The following is a 21,407-nucleotide window of genomic DNA, read 5'->3' as shown; positions in this document are numbered from 1 at the left end:
CGCTGCGCCTCTTTGTATAAATTGCAAGGGTGAGCACCCAGCATTTTCACGCCTCTGCCCAAAATGGAAATTGGAAAAAGAAGTGCAGACTGCAAAGGTTATGAGGAACATCTCATATGCCGAAGCCAGAAGATTAGTCCAAAGCACACAGCTACGACCAAATACATCTTACGCCAATGCTCTTAAAAGATCTCGCACAGTTGCCACCCAAACATCAGTTAGTATGCAGACTCCACCAATTAAAACTCAACAGACTACAAACAACAAGAAGAAAGAAAACCCAACCCATACAGTACAAAATAGAGAAATAGTAATTCAAAGCAAACCCAAAACTACCACACGAAAAGAAACAAATAAAAATAGACGTTCCAGCAATAGTTCTCTAGATGGAATGGTTTCTGAATCTGCGGAATCAGACGGTATGGAAGTAGAAGAGGGTCTAGAAGTTCCCAAGCACCTACTTCCACGAAAAACCAAACAAGAGCACAGAAAGAACAAAAACTATTCATAATGGCCACCCTCGTATCATGGAACTGTCGCGGTTTCCACCGAAATCTGCTCGACATCAAAGCTATAATCAATGTTCATCAACCTGTATGCTTCGCAATACAGGAAACAAATCTAAAACCGGAACAACAAGCAAAACTTCGGAGGTTTTCTTTCGTCAGGAAGGATAACCTTGCAGGTGAGCGTGCCATTGGAGGTACAGGTCTCCTCACCTCACTGGACTACCCCTCAAGTTCCTTTCCTTTGACGACACCCCTCCAAGTTGTCGCTACTTAAACAAATCTTGATATTCTTGTTACAGTCATTTCCCTGTATTTGCCTCCAAATGAGCATATTGATCAGCAAGATTTAAATGGCCTTATAGAGCAGCTGCCTGAGCCTTTCATCATAATAGATGATTTTAACGGCCATAGTCAGCTCTGGGGTAGTAAAGATACAAATTGCCGAGGAAGACAAATTGAGTGATTGATTCAAGATCATAGCCTTTGTCTCCTAAATAATGGGCAGGATACTTACTTCCGTGAGCCTTCAAAGACATTCCACGCTCTCGACCTTGCCATCTGTTCACCATCTCTGTTGCCTTTTTCCACTTTTAGTGTGGGAAATGATCTTTATAACAGTGATCATTATCCCATTTTCGTGTCTCTTGCACGAAGAGGAGCAAACCCCATGTCGAGCCTCCCTCGGTTTATACTGGACATGGCAGACTGGGAACTCTTCTCTTCCATTGCAGAGCTCACAGATCAAATGGTAGAAGATGTGTATATCGATGACGCTGTTGAAGCTGTTACTAATACTATTTCTCAGGCAGCTATGCTTTCCATTCCTAGAACTTCAGGAAAACTTCTAAAATATTCGAAACCATGGTGGAATCGCGACTGTCATGAATCACTGAAAAAACAGAAAAAAGCATGGGGTATTTTTCGTAGATATCCTACTCTGCGAAACCTCATAGCATTTAAAAGAGCCAAAGCAAATGCACGAAAACTAAGGAGGCAGAGCCAAACGAATTCTTGGATTTCCTATGTGTCGTCAATAACTTCCTCTACGCCTAGTAAGCGGGTTTGGGAAAGAGTTCGAAAAGCATGCGGAATATATAAAGACCACTCAATTTCCTTTTTGGAAAAAGATGGCCGAGTGATTAGCTCTATAGAAGAATTGCTAATACCATTGGTGAGACATTTGCTGCCGTTTCTTCCAGCAGAAACTATTCACCTGCATTTCTCTCTATGAAGCAGAACTCTGAAATAAATCCCATCGCATTCAACTCTTCCAAATATGAGCATTACAATAGAGATTTTACTATGCTTGAATTAAGGAGTGCTTTATTGCAGATACATAGGTCTTCTCCGGGTCTTGATGGCGTGAATTACGAAATGCTAAAGCATCTCTCCTATAAGTCACTGACTGCCCTTCTCACTCTTTACAATAGAGTGTGGAAGGAGCGTACCTTCCCCAATGCATGGAGGAGAGCTGTTGTCATTCCTATTGCTAAGCCAGGGAAAGATCCAAGGAATCCCTCCAACTATCGGCCAACTGCCCTTACGAGTTGCCTATGCAAACTGTTTGAAAAGATGGTAAACAGCCGCCTAGTCTACTTCTTGGAAAAAAATAATATTACATCGCCTTATCAAAGCGGTTTTCGAAAGGGAAGAACGACCGTAGATAATATGCTTCTTTTAGAGACATCTATTCGAAAAGCTTTTGTCAAAAGAAGTCACCTTGTCTCAATATTCTTTGACATTGAGAAAGCTTATGATAAGGCATGGAGATACGGTATACTTCGCGATCTTCACGAGAGTGGCTTGCGTGGCAACTTACCAATTTTTATTCAGAATTTCTTTTACAATAGAAGTTTTCAAGTAAGGATTGGATCAGCTTTATCGAATGTTTTTGAACAGGAAGAGGGTGTGCCTCAAGGCTGTGTGCTTAGTGTAACGCTGTTCAGCCTAAAAATAAACTCTGAATTAAAAGAACTTCCTCCCACCATCTTGAGATCTCTATATGTAGATGATTTACAGATTAGCTGTCGAGGGGCTGACATGAGATATGTAGAGAGGCAAATGCAGATGGCTCTGAATAAGATCCAAGAATGGTCCGACAAACAGGGATTTACTTTTCGAAAACAGAAAACTGTGTGCGTGCACTTTTGTAGGAAGCGTGGTCTCCATCCTGAACCTGAGTTATATCTGAATGGTACAATTATTCCACTTGCGCCTGAAGTAGAATTTTTAGGAGTGACGTTCGACCGAAAATTGACTTCCCTTTCTCATGTTTTAAACCTGAAAAAGAAGTGTCTAAAAACACTAAATATTTTAAAAGTGTTGGCGAACACCTCCTGGAGTGCAGAGCGTTGCTCCATTCTTCGGATTTACAGAGCGCTTATCCGCTCTAGGCTGGATTATGGCTCAGTTGTTTATGGATCCGCTCGCTCATCTCTTTTGTTAAAACTGGATCCTCTTCACCATCAAGGTCTGCGGATTTGTTCAGGAGCTTTCAGGACTTCTTCTGTACAGAGCCTATATGTTGACTCTAACGAACCATCACTTTATCTGAGGCGTGAGCAATTGTCCCTTTTGCAATATTTTAATATTCTATCCCAACCTAAACATCCCAATAAGCTGTGCTTACTTGATAATGAGTGTAACACATTATTTGAAACACGTCCATCCTGTGTTTCTACGTTCCCTTTAAGAGTTCGCCCTATCATTGAGAAACTTTCCCTCTCTGACATGCGCCCCCAAGCAGTACAGAATTTTGAATTCCCACCTTGGGAGGTTTTATAGCTTACATATAAAAATGTCATTTTGTTTCAGTTGAAATTAAAATGTTTAAACATGTAAGAATTGTACTATTTAATTAAGTCTGAAAAAAGCATGCCTTGCATTTTGTTTAAAATAATTTTTTTTTAAATTTTCTTATTTGCATTAAGAGATAGAAACATTTTGGTGTACATATATATTTGGTGCCACATTTATCTGTTGGCATATATATTTCATGTCATATTGGTGTATTGTGTCTTTAAATTTATTTGTCAGTAAATACATATTTAGCTTAAAATAAATACATGTATATGGCATGTAGTCAATTGAATACCTGGGATTTTCAAAAATCTGGACTAGTTATATTTTTAATTTAAAACAGAGTAAAAAGTGAAATTACCTTTTAGGGCATTCACAGCATCTTCAGGAACTTCTTGCAGTTTTAAAAAATCTGCTAATTTTGAGCTATCATGTAATGCCTCCTGGAAAAGAAAATATATTAATATATATATATATATATATATATATATTATCGTGCTACAGTATAACAAAAAGACAAGGAGCAGATAAATTTGTTTTATTTCAATAATGTAGCTAATTCAGAATTTGCTGTGGCACAAATATTAAGAATATAGAACCTATGTAGAATGGACAAGGTACTAAAATGAAAATGACAAGGTACTAGATTGAAAATGAATTCTCATTAAATAGATTATCTGCATGAATTACCTGGAATGTTTAATAATACAATAGCTAGTAGTTAGACATCAGAAAATCAAAACTTATTATTTTTTTTAAATTGCTGTGTTTTTTGTAGTCCAAATTGGCAGTTTGCCCAGAAGGACTATTAATTTCGTTTTGACATTTTGCGTCTATTGACGATGTGTTTCTTTTCAAATTGTTGCCACCAGACATTACCGCCCTGTGTTATATTTGAAGAAATTAAATAATGAAGAATCTGCATGAATGTATGTATGTTTCTCGCATTGTGATAAAATAATGGTACCTAGAACCATCAGAATTTGAATAACTTTAATCTTTCATAGAATATGGGCATGTGGAAGCCCTAATTTGAATTTGAAATTTCTTTTATTATCGCTTTCATATTTTGTAACACTTCAACGAATTTTTGATTAACAAAGTAAACGCTTTCAAAGCAAACAATGGCAACACTTTAAGCAAAGAAAAATTATCTCCAGCGCGCGAGACTCGGAAATTCTATGCTCATTTTAAAATTATTTTGCGATATTGCTGTTGAACTGAATTCGATGGTTTAAGTGCGAAGAACATGATATTTAATAAATAAAGGTAACACACAAATGAATATAGAAACCGAAAGTTTCCTATTTAAAATTACGCCCCTTTGGACGTAATTTTAAATAGGAAACATTCGGTTTTTTTTGGGGGGGAAGTGCAAGATTTTTTTTAAACCGCAAACGGAAACCAAAGCCGCCTTAACATATTTATTGGCCTTGTGATATCTTCGTTCTGAAGTGTTGAGTCATTTAATTCACAGTAGTTGTCTTTTGATTATTTATTGAAAACAATAACAACATGATTGAAACAAATATGAAATATCATACGTGGCACAGTGCCGGATCTATACATGTTAGCACATCCTCGTTCCTGCGTGTTCTAACAATATTTTCCCCCCGCCGCGGGAAAAGCAAACATCAGTTTATCCCCTTAGGAAATTTTAGTTGGAACATCCTCCGGCCCGCGACGAAGGTATTCATCATAAATTCAAAATCTTACAATAAAATAGTACATCTTATATTTTTACAAACTTGTAATATACGACATAGCATGATTACTTTATATATAAAGGACATTATCATCATACTACTTACTACTATACATTTTATCTTACTAATTACCACAAGCTAAATGCAAATAGAAAAGAAAACAACTATCATCAAACAGTAACTAACGCAAGTAACAAATTTCAGTTACTAAAGAAATACTAAATAGATACATGAAATTCTGAAAACAATCATTCATATCTCTTTCCAAGCTCCAAATGCCCCTCAGGGGCTCACTTTTGTGAGTACGGGTGTGGCAATCCCGAGGTACCCTAGCCCTTCAGGGGATCATCTTCTTGGTGAGACGGGTGTCACGATCCTGGAGCCCAGTGATCTATCCTCTTTTCCATCTCCTCTCCTCTTGGCTGAAACTTTTTTTCCTTCCCTTCTCCCTTGTGGTTTCTCTCTACGGAGTTTGGGGCTCGTCACGAGAGACTGGAACAGACCTTGTTTCTAGTTTTCGAGTGGCGAGAAAACTGCCCACGTGTTTGCCGTGCGTGGAGACCCGTGTCGCTGGAAAGGAGGGTTTTGGTATTTGAGGGGCGAGGTACTGTCCCCAACACACTGCTTTGGCCTCTGCTTCAGCTAAACGGGAGGCACCTTAGTCGTCCTCACGGGTGTCAATCGGCTGGTCACTCGTCCTTGTTCCAGTGGCTTGAGGTCAAGCTCTCGGGAGTACCTGCTTTCGGGAAAGCCGACTGTGGGGCTTCAGTTTGCGTATAGGTCCGGCTAGCCCTAACACAGGAATCTGTGTTCCCTTGTTGGGCTCCGTGGTGGGCGGGGCCGTCGGACCCGAATCTTTCTTCTCTTCAATATGGCTTCTTCACACATATATTTAATTAAAGATTTCGAGGTCAGTCCAGTTACTCAAATCACTCCAGTCACTCAACCTAGTTCTGAAACGTCTACTGCTAAACCAGTCATTCAACCTATTTCCGAAACGTCTAATGCTAAACCAGTCACTCAAACTAGTTCTGAAAAGTCTACTGCAAAAAAATTACGTACAGATACAAATGAAAAAAATCATAACAATAGTCCCCGTTTCCTAGTCATCTCTAGTCCTTCTGGCGAAATGCATAAGATGTCTCCTTTCGTAATAAACAAATACATTCAGTCTTGTATTGGTGAGCAGAGAAATATAAAGCGTCTCCGATCCGGAGACTTGCTTATTGATACAACCTCAGCCACCCAGTCTGCTTCTTTACTTCAAATAACTAAACTTGGGCAAGCGAATGTCACTGTAACAGCACATAAGACACTGAATTATTGTCGTGGCGTAATATCGGAATTCGACCTTCTGTATGTTCCTGAAGAAGAGATCGCTTCCGAGCTATCCGACCAAAATATCTGCGGAGCTAGGCGGATCAAGATGCGTAAGGAAGGTAAGTTGATCGATACGAAACACGTGATCCTTACCTTCAACACGCCTGATCTGCCTAAGAATATTAAGGCCGGATATTTAAATTGTCCTGTAAGACCTTATATTCCCAACACTATGCGATGCTTCCAATGCCAGCGTTTCGGCCATTCAAAGACGTCTTTTCGTGGCAGTCTCACATGCGCCCGATGCTCACAGATTGGCCACGATTCTGAAAATTGTACCGCTGCGCCTCTTTGTATAAATTGCAAGGGTGAGCACCCAGCATTTTCACGCCTCTGCCCAAAATGGAAATTGGAAAAAGAAGTGCAGACTGCAAAGGTTATGAGGAACATCTCATATGCCGAAGCCAGAAGATTAGTCCAAAGCACACAGCTACGACCAAATACATCTTACGCCAATGCTCTTAAAAGATCTCGCACAGTTGCCACCCAAACATCAGTTAGTATGCAGACTCCACCAATTAAAACTCAACAGACTACAAACAACAAGAAGAAAGAAAACCCAACCCATACAGTACAAAATAGAGAAATAGTAATTCAAAGCAAACCCAAAACTACCACACGAAAAGAAACAAATAAAAATAGACGTTCCAGCAATAGTTCTCTAGATGGAATGGTTTCTGAATCTGCGGAATCAGACGGTATGGAAGTAGAAGAGGGTCTAGAAGTTCCCAAGCACCTACTTCCACGAAAAACCAAACAAGAGCACAGAAAGAACAAAAACTATTCATAATGGCCACCCTCGTATCATGGAACTGTCGCGGTTTCCACCGAAATCTGCTCGACATCAAAGCTATAATCAATGTTCATCAACCTGTATGCTTCGCAATACAGGAAACAAATCTAAAACCGGAACAACAAGCAAAACTTCGGAGGTTTTCTTTCGTCAGGAAGGATAACCTTGCAGGTGAGCGTGCCATTGGAGGTACAGGTCTCCTCACCTCACTGGACTACCCCTCAAGTTCCTTTCCTTTGACGACACCCCTCCAAGTTGTCGCTACTTAAACAAATCTTGATATTCTTGTTACAGTCATTTCCCTGTATTTGCCTCCAAATGAGCATATTGATCAGCAAGATTTAAATGGCCTTATAGAGCAGCTGCCTGAGCCTTTCATCATAATAGATGATTTTAACGGCCATAGTCAGCTCTGGGGTAGTAAAGATACAAATTGCCGAGGAAGACAAATTGAGTGATTGATTGAAGATCATAGCCTTTGTCTCCTAAATAATGGGCAGGATACTTACTTCCGTGAGCCTCCAAAGACATTCCACGCTCTCGACCTTGCCATCTGTTCACCATCTCTGTTGCCTTTTTCCACTTTTAGTGTGGGAAATGATCTTTATAACAGTGATCATTATCCCATTTTCGTGTCTCTTGCACGAAGAGGAGCAAACCCCATGTCGAGCCTCCCTCGGTTTATACTGGACATGGCAGACTGGGAACTCTTCTCTTCCATTGCAGAGCTCACAGATCAAATGGTAGAAGATGTGTATATCGATGACGCTGTTGAAGCTGTTACTAATACTATTTCTCAGGCAGCTATGCTTTCCATTCCTAGAACTTCAGGAAAACTTCTAAAATATTCGAAACCATGGTGGAATCGCGACTGTCATGAATCACTGAAAAAACAGAAAAAAGCATGGGGTATTTTTCGTAGATATCCTACTCTGCGAAACCTCATAGCATTTAAAAGAGCCAAAGCAAATGCACGAAAACTAAGGAGGCAGAGCCAAACGAATTCTTGGATTTCCTATGTGTCGTCAATAACTTCCTCTACGCCTAGTAAGCGGGTTTGGGAAAGAGTTCGAAAAGCATGCGGAATATATAAAGACCACTCAATTTCCTTTTTGGAAAAAGATGGCCGAGTGATTAGCTCTATAGAAGAATTGCTAATACCATTGGTGAGACATTTGCTGCCGTTTCTTCCAGCAGAAACTATTCACCTGCATTTCTCTCTATGAAGCAGAACTCTGAAATAAATCCCATCGCATTCAACTCTTCCAAATATGAGCATTACAATAGAGATTTTACTATGCTTGAATTAAGGAGTGCTTTATTGCAGATACATAGGTCTTCTCCGGGTCTTGATGACGTGAATTACGAAATCCTAAAGCATCTCTCCTATAAGTCACTGACTGCCCTTCTCACTCTTTACAATAGAGTGTGGAAGGAGCGTACCTTCCCCAATGCATGGAGGAGAGCTGTTGTCATTCCTATTGCTAAGCCAGGGAAAGATCCAAGGAATCCCTCCAACTATCGGCCAACTGCCCTTACGAGTTGCCTATGCAAACTGTTTGAAAAGATGGTAAACAGCCGCCTAGTCTACTTCTTGGAAAAAAATAATATTACATCGCCTTATCAAAGCGGTTTTCGAAAGGGAAGAACGACCGTAGATAATATGCTTCTTTTAGAGACATCTATTCGAAAAGCTTTTGTCAAAAGAAGTCACCTTGTCTCAATATTCTTTGACATTGAGAAAGCTTATGATAAGGCATGGAGATACGGTATACTTCGCGATCTTCACGAGAGTGGCTTGCGTGGCAACTTACCAATTTTTATTCAGAATTTCTTTTACAATAGAAGTTTTCAAGTAAGGATTGGATCAGCTTTATCGAATGTTTTTGAACAGGAAGAGGGTGTGCCTCAAGGCTGTGTGCTTAGTGTAACGCTGTTCAGCCTAAAAATAAACTCTGAATTAAAAGAACTTCCTCCCACCATCTTGAGATCTCTATATGTAGATGATTTACAGATTAGCTGTCGAGGGGCTGACATGAGATATGTAGAGAGGCAAATGCAGATGGCTCTGAATAAGATCCAAGAATGGTCCGACAAACAGGGATTTACTTTTCGAAAACAGAAAACTGTGTGCGTGCACTTTTGTAGGAAGCGTGGTCTCCATCCTGAACCTGAGTTATATCTGAATGGTACAATTATTCCACTTGCGCCTGAAGTAGAATTTTTAGGAGTGACGTTCGACCGAAAATTGACTTCCCTTTCTCATGTTTTAAACCTGAAAAAGAAGTGTCTAAAAACACTAAATATTTTAAAAGTGTTGGCGAACACCTCCTGGAGTGCAGAGCGTTGCTCCATTCTTCGGATTTACAGAGCGCTTATCCGCTCTAGGCTGGATTATGGCTCAGTTGTTTATGGATCCGCTCGCTCATCTCTTTTGTTAAAACTGGATCCTCTTCACCATCAAGGTCTGCGGATTTGTTCAGGAGCTTTCAGGACTTCTTCTGTACAGAGCCTATATGTTGACTCTAACGAACCATCACTTTATCTGAGGCCTGAGCAATTGTCCCTTTTGCAATATTTTAATATTCTATCCCAACCTAAACATCCCAATAAGCTGTGCTTACTTGATAATGAGTGTAACACATTATTTGAAACACGTCCATCCTGTGTTTCTACGTTCCCTTTAAGAGTTCGCCCTATCATTGAGAAACTTTCCCTCTCTGACATGCGCCCCCAAGCAGTACAAAATTTTGAATTCCCACCTTGGGAGGTTTTATAGCTTACATATAAAAATGTCATTTTGTTTCAGTTGAAATTAAAATGTTTAAACATGTAAGAATTGTACTATTTAATTAAGTCTGAAAAAAGCATGCCTTGCATTTTGTTTAAAATAATTTTTTTTTTAATTTTCTTATTTGCATTAAGAGATAGAAACATTTTGGTGTACATATATATTTGGTGCCACATTTATCTGTTGGCATATATATTTCATGTCATATTGGTGTATTGTGTCTTTAAATTTATTTGTCAGTAAATACATATTTAGCTTAAAATAAATACATGTATATGGCATGTAGTCAATTGAATACCTGGGATTTTCAAAAATCTGGACTAGTTATATTTTTAATTTAAAACAGAGTAAAAAGTGAAATTACCTTTTAGGGCATTCACAGCATCTTCAGGAACTTCTTGCAGTTTTAAAAAATCTGCTAATTTTGAGCTATCATGTAATGCCTCCTGGAAAAGAAAATATATTAATATATATATATTATCGTGCTACAGTATAACAAAAAGACAAGGAGCAGATAAATTTGTTTTATTTCAATAATGTAGCTAATTCAGAATTTGCTGTGGCACAAATATTAAGAATATAGAACCTATGTAGAATGGACAAGGTACTAAAATGAAAATGACAAGGTACTAGATTGAAAATGAATTCTCATTAAATAGATTATCTGCATGAATTACCTGGAATGTTTAATAATACAATAGCTAGTAGTTAGACATCAGAAAATCAAAACTTATTATTTTTTTTAAATTGCTGTGTTTTTTGTAGTCCAAATTGGCAGTTTGCCCAGAAGGACTATTAATTTCGTTTTGACATTTTGCGTCTATTGACGATGTGTTTCTTTTCAAATTGTTGCCACCAGACATTACCGCCCTGTGTTATATTTGAAGAAATTAAATAATGAAGAATCTGCATGAATGTATGTATGTTTCTCGCATTGTGATAAAATAATGGTACCTAGAACCATCAGAATTTGAATAACTTTAATCTTTCATAGAATATGGGCATGTGGAAGCCCTAATTTGAATTTGAAATTTCTTTTATTATCGCTTTCATATTTTGTAACACTTCAACGAATTTTTGATTAACAAAGTAAACGCTTTCAAAGCAAACAATGGCAACACTTTAAGCAAAGAAAAATTATCTCCAGCGCGCGAGACTCGGAAATTCTATGCTCATTTTAAAATTATTTTGCGATATTGCTGTTGAACTGAATTCGATGGTTTAAGTGCGAAGAACATGATATTTAATAAATAAAGGTAACACACAAATGAATATAGAAACCGAAAGTTTCCTATTTAAAATTACGCCCCTTTGGACGTAATTTTAAATAGGAAACATTCGGTTTTTTTGGGGGGGGAAGTGCAAGATTTTTTTTAAACCGCAAACGGAAACCAAAGCCGCCTTAACATATTTATTGGCCTTGTGATATCTTCGTTCTGAAGTGTTGAGTCATTTAATTCACAGTAGTTGTCTTTTGATTATTTATTGAAAACAATAACAACATGATTGAAACAAATATGAAATATCATACGTGGCACAGTGCCGGATCTATACATGTTAGCACATCCTCGTTCCTGCGTGTTCTAACAATATTTTCCCCCCGCCGCGGGAAAAGCAAACATCAGTTTATCCCCTTAGGAAATTTTAGTTGGAACATCCTCCGGCCCGCGACGAAGGTATTCATCATAAATTCAAAATCTTACAATAAAATAGTACATCTTATATTTTTACAAACTTGTAATATACGACATAGCATGATTACTTTATATATAAAGGACATTATCATCATACTACTTACTACTATACATTTTATCTTACTAATTACCACAAGCTAAATGCAAATAGAAAAGAAAACAACTATCATCAAACAGTAACTAACGCAAGTAACAAATTTCAGTTACTAAAGAAATACTAAATAGATACATGAATTTCTGAAAACAATCATTCATATCTCTTTCCAAGCTCCAAATGCCCCTCAGGGGCTCACTTTTGTGAGTACGGGTGTGGCAATCCCGAGGTACCCTAGCCCTTCAGGGGATCATCTTCTTGGTGAGACGGGTGTCACGATCCTGGAGCCCAGTGATCTATCCTCTTTTCCATCTCCTCTCCTCTTGGCTGAAACTTTTTTTCCTTCCCTTCTCCCTTGTGGTTTCTCTCTACGGAGTTTGGGGCTCGTCACGAGAGACTGGAACAGACCTTGTTTCTAGTTTTCGAGTGGCGAGAAAACTGCCCACGTGTTTGCCGTGCGTGGAGACCCGTGTCGCTGGAAAGGAGGGTTTTGGTATTTGAGGGGCGAGGTACTGTCCCCAACACACTGCTTTGGCCTCTGCTTCAGCTAAACGGGAGGCACCTTAGTCGTCCTCACGGGTGTCAATCGGCTGGTCACTCGTCCTTGTTCCAGTGGCTTGAGGTCAAGCTCTCGGGAGTACCTGCTTTCGGGAAAGCCGACTGTGGGGCTTCAGTTTGCGTATAGGTCCGGCTAGCCCTAACACAGGAATCTGTGTTCCCTTGTTGGGCTCCGTGGTGGGCGGGGCCGTCGGACCCGAATCTTTCTTCTCTTCAATATGGCTTCTTCACACATATATTTAATTAAAGATTTCGAGGTCAGTCCAGTTACTCAAATCACTCCAGTCACTCAACCTAGTTCTGAAACGTCTACTGCTAAACCAGTCATTCAACCTATTTCCGAAACGTCTAATGCTAAACCAGTCACTCAAACTAGTTCTGAAAAGTCTACTGCAAAAAAATTACGTACAGATACAAATGAAAAATATCATAACAATAGTCCCCGTTTCCTAGTCATCTCTAGTCCTTCTGGCGAAATGCATAAGATGTCTCCTTTCGTAATAAACAAATACATTCAGTCTTGTATTGGTGAGCAGAGAAATATAAAGCGTCTCCGATCCGGAGACTTGCTTATTGATACAACCTCAGCCACCCAGTCTGCTTCTTTACTTCAAATAACTAAACTTGGGCAAGCGAATGTCACTGTAACAGCACATAAGACACTGAATTATTGTCGTGGCGTAATATCGGAATTCGACCTTCTGTATGTTCCTGAAGAAGAGATCGCTTCCGAGCTATCCGACCAAAATATCTGCGGAGCTAGGCGGATCAAGATGCGTAAGGAAGGTAAGTTGATCGATACGAAACACGTGATCCTTACCTTCAACACGCCTGATCTGCCTAAGAATATTAAGGCCGGATATTTAAATTGTCCTGTAAGACCTTATATTCCCAACACTATGCGATGCTTCCAATGCCAGCGTTTCGGCCATTCAAAGACGTCTTTTCGTGGCAGTCTCACATGCGCCCGATGCTCACAGATTGGCCACGATTCTGAAAATTGTACCGCTGCGCCTCTTTGTATAAATTGCAAGGGCGAGCACCCAGCATTTTCACGCCTCTGCCCAAAATGGAAATTGGAAAAAGAAGTGCAGACTGCAAAGGTTATGAGGAACATCTCATATGCCGAAGCCAGAAGATTAGTCCAAAGCACACAGCTATGACCAAATACATCTTACGCCAATGCTCTTAAAAGATCTCGCACAGTTGCCACCCAAACATCAGTTAGTATGCAGACTCCACCAATTAAAACTCAACAGACTACAAACAACAAGAAGAAAGAAAACCCAACCCATACAGTATAAAATAGAGAAATAGTAATTCAAAGCAAACCCAAAACTACCACACGAAAAGAAACAAATAAAAATAGACGTTCCAGCAATAGTTCTCTAGATGGAATGGTTTCTGAATCTGCGGAATCAGACGGTATGGAAGTAGAAGAGGGTCTAGAAGTTCCCAAGCACCTACTTCCACGAAAAACCAAACAAGAGCACAGAAAGAACAAAAACTATTCATAATGGCCACCCTCGTATCATGGAACTGTCGCGGTTTCCACCGAAATCTGCTCGACATCAAAGCTATAATCAATGTTCATCAACCTGTATGCTTCGCAATACAGGAAACAAATCTAAAACCGGAACAACAAGCAAAACTTCGGAGGTTTTCTTTCGTCAGGAAGGATAACCTTGCAGGTGAGCGTGCCATTGGAGGTACAGGTCTCCTCACCTCACTGGACTACCCCTCAAGTTCCTTTCCTTTGACGACACCCCTCCAAGTTGTCGCTACTTAAACAAATCTTGATATTCTTGTTACAGTCATTTCCCTGTATTTGCCTCCAAATGAGCATATTGATCAGCAAGATTTAAATGGCCTTATAGAGCAGCTGCCTGAGCCTTTCATCATAATAGGTGATTTTAACGGCCATAGTCAGCTCTGGGGTAGTAAAGATACAAATTGCCGAGGAAGACAAATTGAGTGATTGATTGAAGATCATAGCCTTTGTCTCCTAAATAATGGGCAGGATACTTACTTCCGTGAGCCTTCAAAGACATTCCACGCTCTCGACCTTGCCATCTGTTCACCATCTCTGTTGCCTTTTTCCACTTTTAGTGTGGGAAATGATCTTTATAACAGTGATCATTATCCCATTTTCGTGTCTCTTGCACGAAGAGGAGCAAACCCCATGTCGAGCCTCCCTCGGTTTATACTGGACATGGCAGACTGGGAACTCTTCTCTTCCATTGCAGAGCTCACAGATCAAATGGTAGAAGATGTGTATATCGATGACGCTGTTGAAGCTGTTACTAATACTATTTCTCAGGCAGCTATGCTTTCCATTCCTAGAACTTCAGGAAAACTTCTAAAATATTCGAAACCATGGTGGAATCGCGACTGTCATGAATCACTGAAAAAACAGAAAAAAGCATGGGGTATTTTTCGTAGATATCCTACTCTGCGAAACCTCATAGCATTTAAAAGAGCCAAAGCAAATGCACGAAAACTAAGGAGGCAGAGCCAAACGAATTCTTGGATTTCCTATGTGTCGTCAATAACTTCCTCTACGCCTAGTAAGCGGGTTTGGGAAAGAGTTCGAAAAGCATGCGGAATATATAAAGACCACTCAATTTCCTTTTTGGAAAAAGATGGCCGAGTGATTAGCTCTATAGAAGAATTGCTAATACCATTGGTGAGACATTTGCTGCCGTTTCTTCCAGCAGAAACTATTCACCTGCATTTCTCTCTATGAAGCAGAACTCTGAAATAAATCCCATCGCATTCAACTCTTCCAAATATGAGCATTACAATAGAGATTTTACTATGCTTGAATTAAGGAGTGCTTTATTGCAGATACATAGGTCTTCTCCGGGTCTTGATGACGTGAATTACGAAATGCTAAAGCATCTCTCCTATAAGTCACTGACTGCCCTTCTCACTCTTTACAATAGAGTGTGGAAGGAGCGTACCTTCCCCAATGCATGGAGGAGAGCTGTTGTCATTCCTATTGCTAAGCCAGGGAAAGATCCAAGGAATCCCTCCAACTATCGGCCAACTGCCCTTACGAGTTGCCTATGCAAACTGTTTGAAAAGATGGTAAACAGCCGCCTAGTCTACTTCTTGGAAAAAAATAATATTACATCGCCTTATCAAAGCGGTTTTCGAAAGGGAAGAACGACCGTAGATAATATGCTTCTTTTAGAGACATCTATTCGAAAAGCTTTTGTCAAAAGAAGTCACCTTGTCTCAATATTCTTTGACATTGAGAAAGCTTATGATAAGGCATGGAGATACGGTATACTTCGCGATCTTCACGAGAGTGGCTTGCGTGGCAACTTACCAATTTTTATTCAGAATTTCTTTTACAATAGAAGTTTTCAAGTAAGGATTGGATCAGCTTTATCGAATGTTTTTGAACAGGAAGAGGGTGTGCCTCAAGGCTGTGTGCTTAGTGTAACGCTGTTCAGCCTAAAAATAAACTCTGAATTAAAAGAACTTCCTCCCACCATCTTGAGATCTCTATATGTAGATGATTTACAGATTAGCTGTCGAGGGGCTGACATGAGATATGTAGAGAGGCAAATGCAGATGGCTCTGAATAAGATCCAAGAATGGTCCGACAAACAGGGATTTACTTTTCGAAAACAGAAAACTGTGTGCGTGCACTTTTGTAGGAAGCGTGGTCTCCATCCTGAACCTGAGTTATATCTGAATGGTACAATTATTCCACTTGCGCCTGAAGTAGAATTTTTAGGAGTGACGTTCGACCGAAAATTGACTTCCCTTTCTCATGTTTTAAACCTGAAAAAGAAGTGTCTAAAAACACTAAATATTTTAAAAGTGTTGGCGAACACCTCCTGGAGTGCAGAGCGTTGCTCCATTCTTCGGATTTACAGAGCGCTTATCCGCTCTAGGCTGGATTATGGCTCAGTTGTTTATGGATCCGCTCGCTCATCTCTTTTGTTAAAACTGGATCCTCTTCACCATCAAGGTCTGCGGATTTGTTCAGGAGCTTTCAGGACTTCTTCTGTACAGAGCCTATATGTTGACTCTAACGAACCATCACTTTATCTGAGGCGTGAGCAATTGTCCCTTTTGCAATATTTTAATATTCTATCCCAACCTAAACATCCCAATAAGCTGTGCTTACTTGATAATGAGTGTAACACATTATTTGAAACACGTCCATCCTGTGTTTCTACGTTCCCTTTAAGAGTTCGCCCTATCATTGAGAAACTTTCCCTCTCTGACATGCGCCCCCAAGCAGTACAGAATTTTGAATTCCCACCTTGGGAGGTTTTATAGCTTACATATAAAAATGTCATTTTGTTTCAGTTGAAATTAAAATGTTTAAACATGTAAGAATTGTACTATTTAATTAAGTCTGAAAAAAGCATGCCTTGCATTTTGTTTAAAATAATTTTTTTTTAAATTTTCTTATTTGCATTAAGAGATAGAAACATTTTGGTGTACATATATATTTGGTGCCACATTTATCTGTTGGCATATATATTTCATGTCATATTGGTGTATTGTGTCTTTAAATTTATTTGTCAGTAAATACATATTTAGCTTAAAATAAATACATGTATATGGCATGTAGTCAATTGAATACCTGGGATTTTCAAAAATCTGGACTAGTTATATTTTTAATTTAAAACAGAGTAAAAAGTGAAATTACCTTTTAGGGCATTCACAGCATCTTCAGGAACTTCTTGCAGTTTTAAAAAATCTGCTAATTTTGAGCTATCATGTAATGCCTCCTGGAAAAGAAAATATATTAATATATATATATATATATATATATTATCGTGCTACAGTATAACAAAAAGACAAGGAGCAGATAAATTTGTTTTATTTCAATAATGTAGCTAATTCAGAATTTGCTGTGGCACAAATATTAAGAATATAGAACCTATGTAGAATGGACAAGGTACTAGATTGAAAATGACAAGGTACTAGATTGAAAATGAATTCTCATTAAATAGATTATCTGCATGAATTACCTGGAATGTTTAATAATACAATAGCTAGTAGTTAGACATCAGAAAATCAAAACTTATTATTTTTTTTAAATTGCTGTGTTTTTTGTAGTCCAAATTGGCAGTTTGCCCAGAAGGACTATTAATTTCGTTTTGACATTTTGCGTCTATTGACGATGTGTTTCTTTTCAAATTGTTGCCACCAGACACTACCGCCCTGTGTTATATTTGAAGAAATTAAATAATGAAGAATCTGCATGAATGTATGTATGTTTCTCGCATTGTGATAAAATAATGGTACCTAGAACCATCAGAATTTGAATAACTTTAATCTTTCATAGAATATGGGCATGTGGAAGCCCTAATTTGAATTTGAAATTTCTTTTATTATCGCTTTCATATTTTGTAACACTTCAACGAATTTTTGATTAACAAAGTAAACGCTTTCAAAGCAAACAATGGCAACACTTTAAGCAAAGAAAAATTATCTCCAGCGCGCGAGACTCGGAAATTCTATGCTCATTTTAAAATTATTTTGCGATATTGCTGTTGAACTGAATTCGATGGTTTAAGTGCGAAGAACATGATATTTAATAAATAAAGGTAACACACAAATGAATATAGAAACCGAAAGTTTCCTATTTAAAATTACGCCCCTTTGGACGTAATTTTAAATAGGAAACATTCGGTTTTTTTTGGGGGGGGAAGTGCAAGATTTTTTTTAAACCGCAAACGGAAACCAAAGCCGCCTTAACATATTTATTGGCCTTGTGATATCTTCGTTCTGAAGTGTTGAGTCATTTAATTCACAGTAGTTGTCTTTTGATTATTTATTGAAAACAATAACAACATGATTGAAACAAATATGAAATATCATACGTGGCACAGTGCCGGATCTATACATGTTAGCACATCCTCGTTCCTGCGTGTTCTAACAATATTTTCCCCCCGCCGCGGGAAAAGCAAACATCAGTTTATCCCCTTAGGAAATTTTAGTTGGAATATCCTCCGGCCCGCGACGAAGGTATTCATCATAAATTCAAAATCTTACAATAAAATAGTACATCTTATATTTTTACAAACTTGTAATATACGACATAGCATGATTACTTTATATATAAAGGACATTATCATCATACTACTTACTACTATACATTTTATCTTACTAATTACCACAAGCTAAATGCAAATAGAAAAGAAAACAACTATCATCAAACAGTAACTAACGCAAGTAACAAATTTCAGTTACTAAAGCAATACTAAATAGATACATGAAATTCTGAAAACAATCATTCATATCCCTTTCCAAGCTCCAAATGCCCCTCAGGGGCTCACTTTTGTGAGTACGGGTGTGGCAATCCCGAGGTACCCTAGCCCTTCAGGGGATCATCTTCTTGGTGAGACGGGTGTCACGATCCTGGAGCCCAGTGATCTATCCTCTTTTCCATCTCCTCTCCTCTTGGCTGAAACTTTTTTTCCTTCCCTTCTCCCTTGTGGTTTCTCTCTACGGAGTTTGGGGCTCGTCACGAGAGACTGGAACAGACCTTGTTTCTAGTTTTCGAGTGGCGAGAAAACTGCCCACGTGTTTGCCGTGCGTGGAGACCCGTGTCGCTGGAAAGGAGGGTTTTGGTATTTGAGGGGCGAGGTACTGTCCCCAACACACTGCTTTGGCCTCTGCTTCAGCTAAACGGGAGGCACCTTAGTCGTCCTGACGGGTGTCAATCGGCTGGTCACTAGTCCTTGTTCCAGTGGCTTGAGGTCAAGCTCTCGGGAGTACCTGCTTTCGGGAAAGCCGACTGTGGGGCTTCAGTTTGCGTATAGGTCCGGCTAGCCCTAACACAGGAATCTGTGTTCCCTTGTTGGGCTCCGTGGTGGGCGGGGCCGTCGGACCCGAATCTTTCTTCTCTTCAATATGGCTTCTTCACACATATATTTAATTAAAGATTTCGAGGTCAGTCCAGTTACTCAAATCACTCCAGTCACTCAACCTAGTTCTGAAACGTCTACTGCTAAACCAGTCATTCAACCTATTTCTGAAACGTCTAATGCTAAACCAGTCATTCAAACTAGTTCTGAAAAGTCTACTGCAAAAAAATTACGTACAGATACAAATGAAAAAAATCATAACAATAGTCCCCGTTTTCTAGTCATCTCTAGTCCTTCTGGCGAAATGCATAAGATGTCTCCTTTCGTAATAAACAAATACATTCAGTCTTGTATTGGTGAGCCGAGAAATATAAAGCGTCTCCGATCCGGAGACTTGCTTATTGATACAACCTCAGCCACCCAGTCTGCTTCTTTACTTCAAATAACTAAACTTGGGCAAGCGAATGTCACTGTAACAGCACATAAGACACTGAATTATTGTCGTGGCGTAATATCGGAATTCGACCTTCTGTATGTTCCTGAAGAAGAGATCGCTTCCGAGCTATCCGACCAAAATATCTGCGGTGCTAGGCGGATCAAGATGCGTAAGGAAGGTAAGTTGATCGATACGAAACACGTGATCCTTACCTTCAACACGCCTGATCTGCCTAAGAATATTAAGGCCGGATATTTAAATTGTCCTGTAAGACCTTATATTCCCAACACTATGCGATGCTTCCAATGCCAGCGTTTCGGCCATTCAAAGACGTCTTTTCGTGGCAGTCTCACATGCGCCCGATGCTCACAGATTGGCCACGATTCTGAAAATTGTACCGCTGCGCCTCTTTGTATAAATTGCAAGGGTGAGCACCCAGCATTTTCACGCCTCTGCCCAAAATGGAAATTGGAAAAAGAAGTGCAGACTGCAAAGATTATGAGGAACATCTTATATGCCGAAGCCAGAAGATTAGTCCAAAGCACACAGCTACGACCAAATACATCTTACGCCAATGCTCTTAAAAGATCTCGCACAGTTGCCACCCAAACATCAGTTAGTATGCAGACTTCACCAATTAAAACTCAACAGACTACAAACAACAAGAAGAAAGAAAACCCAACCCATACAGTACAAAATAGAGAAATAGTAATTCAAAGCAAACCCAAAACTACCACACGAAAAGAAACAAATAAAAATAGACGTTCCAGCAATAGTTCTCTAGATGGAATGGTTTCTGAATCTGCGGAATCAGACGGTATGGAAGTAGAAGAGGGTCTAGAAGTTCCGAAGCACCTACTTCCACGAAAAACCAAACAAGAGCACAGAAAGAACAAAAACTATTCATAATGGCCACCCTCGTATCATGGAACTGTCGCGGTTTCCACCGAAATCTGCTCGACATCAAAGCTATAATCAATGTTCATCAACCTGTATGCTTCGCAATACAGGAAACAAATCTAAAACCGGAACAACAAGCAAAACTTCGGAGGTTTTCTTTCGTCAGGAAGGATAACCTTGCAGGTGAGCGTGCCATTGGAGGTACAGGTCTCCTCACCTCACTGGACTACCCCTCAAGTTCCTTTCCTTTGACGACACCCCTCCAAGTTGTCGCTACTTAAACAAATCTTGATATTCTTGTTACAGTCATTTCCCTGTATTTGCCTCCAAATGAGCATATTGATCAGCAAGATTTAAATGGCCTTATAGAGCAGCTGCCTGAGCCTTTCATCATAATAGGTGATTTTAACGGCCATAGTCAGCTCTGGGGTAGTAAAGATACAAATTGCCGAGGAAGACCAATTGAGTGATTGATTGAAGATCATAGCCTTTGTCTCCTAAATAATGGGCAGGATACTTACTTCCATGAGCCTTCAAAGACATTCCACGCTCTCGACCTTGCCATCTGTTCACCATCTCTGTTGCCTTTTTCCACTTTTAGTGTGGGAAATGATCTTTATAACAGTGATCATTATCCCATTTTCGTGTCTCTTGCACGAAGAGGAGCAAACCCCATGTCGAGCGTCCCTCGGTTTATACTGGACATGGCAGACTGGGAACTCTTCTCTTCCATTGCAGAGCTCACAGATCAAATGGTAGAAGATGTGTATATCGATGACGCTGTTGAAGCTGTTACTAATACTATTTCTCAGGCAGCTATGCTTTCCATTCCTAGAACTTCAGGAAAACTTCTAAAATATTCGAAACCATGGTGGAATCGCGACTGTCATGAATCACTGAAAAAA

This window comes from Stegodyphus dumicola, chromosome 8, assembly GCF_044657685.1.
Source record: "Stegodyphus dumicola isolate Sdum_Otavi_A_Nest chromosome 8, ASM4465768v1".
Taxonomy (NCBI): Eukaryota; Metazoa; Arthropoda; class Arachnida; order Araneae; family Eresidae; genus Stegodyphus; species Stegodyphus dumicola.
The sequence above is the reverse complement of the archived record's forward strand: the minus strand, read 5'-3'. Positions refer to the sequence as shown.